Source organism: Solanum stenotomum, chromosome 12 (genome assembly GCF_019186545.1).
Source record: "Solanum stenotomum isolate F172 chromosome 12, ASM1918654v1, whole genome shotgun sequence".
NCBI lineage: Eukaryota > Viridiplantae > Streptophyta > Magnoliopsida > Solanales > Solanaceae > Solanum > Solanum stenotomum.
The window spans coordinates 44330635-44335353 of NC_064293.1; positions in this window are offsets into that span (position 1 = coordinate 44330635).

Sequence of the window (4719 nt, forward strand, 5' to 3'; positions counted from 1 at the left end):
AATTTTCTCCCAAATTTTACTTGGAAAATCTATGACCTATCGGGTCCTAGTGTAGGAGCGTCGGAATGATCAGTTTCTTGTTCTTTTAGAAAGATAACTCATAGAAATACAAAATATATAAAAATCACGGCCAAAAGATATTTGTATTGGTACAACTATTTTTTAAAAGTTAGCTTGAATTCTTCCTCGCTCAACTTTTCAACTTTGAGCATTCGTATAGAAAATCAATAACACGGCGTAGGAATATCGGAATGACAAGATTCTTGTTCCATTGGAAATATAACTCACCAAATTATAATATGTGAATAAATAATGGCCAAAATATCTCAGTATTAGTATATGTATTCTTTCAAACTTAGCTCATATTTTGTCTCGCTCAACCTTTTCAGCTTTGAGTATGTGCGGTAGAAAATCAATAACTCTAAGTAGAAGCACCGAAAGCATGAGCTTCCTATTCCATTGTAAAGAGGACACCAAGAAGTATAATCCACATAAAAATTCCATGGGAACCAATTCATGTTTAGATTGATGAACTACAAGAAGACTATATAATACTACATAAAGACACAAAATTAAACTTGAGAATTTTACCACATCCAAGATAGAGACATCAAAGTAAGAAGAATCCTTCACCAAAGTCTCCAAGAAGAAGCAACTGCTATAACTAAAGAACTTGGTCCAATATTAAGACTAGACACAAGTGTCTGTACTAGCATGAGTTCAATATCTGTTAGTTTTTTTATTTTAATTTATGTGAAATAGATAGAATTTAGAAAGTTAATTAAATTTCAATATGATTTTTAGATATTTAAGTTATTAATTATTTTTTGTTTACGCAAATTTAATGTGAAGAGGTCCATAGCTAAAGTTTTTTTTGTCATCGATCATTGATTTTTTTACTCAAAGTAGTTACAAGGTATAAACAAATATTACCAACATTCAAAATAATAAAGCTATAACTAAAGAATAAGAAGTTAAAACTAAAAGTCATAGTTAAAATGGATTTCATAATCTCCAAAAAACTATACACTAATTAAATTAAATTAGAACAAAAGAATTTTTTTTTTATTTTTTTCTATTTTTTTTTTTTTTGCAAATTTAATGTGAAGAGGTCCATTAAGATGTCCATGATTAAAGTATTATTCGTCATCGATCGTTGATTTTTTTATTCAAAGTAGTTACAAGATATAAACAAATATTATCAACATTTAAAATAATAAAGTTATAACTAAAGAATAGGAATTTAAAAATAAAAGTCATAGCTAAAATGGATTTCATAATTTCAAAAAAATTATACACTAATTAAATTAAAGTAGAACAAAAGAAATAATTTTTTTAAAAATAAATTCCAAACACGCTGAAGCAGGCACGTCGACGGAGACGCGCTTGCTCCAGCATGAAGTCTCTCTTATTAAACTAAAAGTCAAAGCTAAAATGGATTCCATAATTTCAAAAAAAATTATACACTAATTAAATTAAAATAGAATAAAAGAAATAATTTTTTAAAATTTTTTTCCAAACACGCTAAAGCAGACAAGTCTCTAGAGATATATCTAAACAATCTTTTTTATTGTAATAGTTACTTTCTTTTTGGTTCTCAAATAATATCATGGTTACTTTCTTAGTTGATTGTAGGAGGTATTATTTTGTGCTATAAAGAACTTAATTGGGAAAATTAATTAAGGGGAAACTAAGAAAATGTCTCATCAATAGAAATTAATTATAAATATATACCCCTTACATTGATTCCCCCCCCNCCCCCCCCCCCCCCCCCCCCTCCCACCCAAATAATTACAATAGATGTCTCAAATGAAAATTTCGCTTAATTGATATTAAATCGGTATTTGATATTGTATTGGTATAAAGATTGATAATCTCGCTTAATTGATACTAAATCATTATATTATACTATTTTGATATCATTAAGACTGATAATTTCGCTTAAATGATACTAAATTAATGTGTGGGTGTCTCTCTCTCTCTTTATATATATATAGTTGTATCATTAAGGTTTCTTGATTAGAAGTTACTCATTAGTCAATGACACAATAAGAATATATATACACATATATATATTGGAATACAAACAGTAATTTTTTTGCAATACAAATAAAAGAAAAATATATTTGGCTGTCATGTAATACAATTTTGATCACTTGGATACAATTTATAGTTTTCACTATGAAGTAAAATAGAGTCCAGAGTCAAAAGGATAAAAAAATTGAGCAAATTTTCTGAAAGGGCAACAAAAAAGTAAGGATCAAACCAAGAGGACAACATTTGAATGAAAGATGAACGACGTGAAATCACAAGTTGTAAGGCGCAACCTGACATGCACCTTACAAGGCGCAAGCCGACATGCGCCTTACAAGGCGCACACCAACATGTGCCTTGTCAAGTTGCGCCTTACAATTAAAAAAAACGTTTTGTAGTAGTAGTCTTACTTGTACACAAGAAGGCAGTGGTTTGTATGTTTGTATTCAACTATAGTTTAAATTATGTAAATATCTCTAATTTCCTCCTTGTCCTTTCTCCTCCATAGAATTTAAAAGATTTAATTGTGTAATTATACTTGTTCAATTAAATAATTTATTTAGATAAAAAAAAATAACATGGACACTTGAGTAAAACAGATCGTGAGACGTGGAAGAATGATTGGCATAACTCAACAACCAATTGGACAGGATCAGATTATACATCACACCTCGACTAAGACAACAACACACATCTTCTAATTAAACAAAATATTTAATGATAAAATTAATAGCTAATTCCAAATTTGTAATACGTAGCTTCTTCTTATATAGCTTTAAATTATCAAATTCGTCTTGTCTATGTAAAAAAAAATGCACAGCTTCTTCTCCGTGCCATAAAGTGTTGATGGTTCAATATTTGACTNGAAATTATGTCCGTGTAAGTTCTTAATTATGGGTGTGAAGCGCGCCACATTCATGGCTAAGAGGTTGCAAGCCTCTTTTTCATACTCGACTTACTTGTCACTCTTCCAGAACCGAAGGTTATCTAGCATAATAGATTTTCTTTTCAACCGATCGAGTCGAACTACAAGCAGCCTGATTCCCTAAGTTGAGGGATATGTAGGCGGGGTCGATGTTGAAAACTCGGCTGTATTCCGACTTCCTCTCTCAAATCTTATTCTCGAGCATTTCAGTCTCTTCATAATTCGATATTGGAATGACTTTTGATTTTTTTTTCAAAATTGTGCGTCAAATTAAGCGTATTGAACTACAAATGGCCTGAATTCTCATATAGCCTGAGATATGTAGGAAACTCATTTCTACGGTTCAGCCATAATTCTTAAAGCCCGTACCTAAAGATGAAGATGTGGTCGGTCAAAATTGGATCGTCAATTTCATTTGCCTCGAAGTTTTTTTTCATCAATCCAAGTCAAACGAGGGACAGTTGTTGACACCCAATTTTGTACCTCCACAATATAAATTAATCATTTTGAGTTTCTTCAATTTCAAACGATTTAAAATAATTAGTTTTATAAAGTTTCAAAATATATCTCTTTCTCTTTCTCTCTCTCAAAATATATATATATGATAATAATTATAGATTGCAAGTTATTTTAAATAGTTTGTCACTTTTTGTAATTTTAAATTAACATATATGTTTTATATAATCTCGTATATAATTAGTATATTTTATAAACATTTCGAAAATCATCACAAAAAAGATTTTAATTTTAGTGAGTATTTTAATTAATTTTGTCTAAATTAATAGTTTACATTTTTGAGTCATTAGTATATTGAGTTAATTATTTTATTTCGTTAAAATTAAGAAACTCATTAATTAATTATACTAATTCGTCCTATTTAAGTTTTAGCCGAATTTGCAAATTAAATTCTATTTGGCTAGGTTGTTAATTCACTTAGTTATACCTCACTTTAAAGTTTAAACCCACCAAAGACTTTATGTTTGGGCCCTTCACTCAATAATTTCAGGTGGCCCATAGCCTTATTCCCAGACCACCCAACGTTCCAATTCAAATTTCCAACAGCCTCATTCCATTCCCAGCCCACTCTTGATAACTGACCCAGCCCATTTATTGTTTCCCTTCACAAAGAAACCCATTTAAACAAATACCCATCACCAATACAGTACACTAACCGACCCCTGTTACTCTTCTTCTTCACGAAACCAGACGCCAGACGAAATCCTAGCGGAAATCGCGCTGCAAATTCGGAAGTTTCGCCCAACTACCCTGCAGAGCCCATACCCTAGCAGTCTCAACGTCAAACCCTCACATCCCCTTTCCCCCCTTTTTACGGAAATCAGCTTTTTCCCATCCCCATTACTGTGGTTTCGAAAATAGCGGAGGGGATTGAAATTGTTGTTTGAATTCTCAATGGATTCCCCCCAAAACGATTTTTCTTCTTCTATATATTCCCTCTTTCAATCACTGTTAAAGGGGAGAAAATTTTTTGGAGTTCGATTCTTGGGCAATAGTTGTTTACACTTGCGGATTTTATATTTAGCTCTCTAATTACGAGTTCCAAAAGGGTTCGCCACTCAGATTCTCTTGGCTCGCTGTTCATATTGAGATTTCATGGTCAGTTCGTTATTGTCCTAGTATCGCTGCTCCAGGAAAGGTAACATCTTTGTTCCTATTTCTCATTCTTTCTTTCCGAATGGTATGTGTATTGCTATGTCATTGTCCAAAATAGTCTATCGTTTCTCTCGATGTGGTTGGAATGA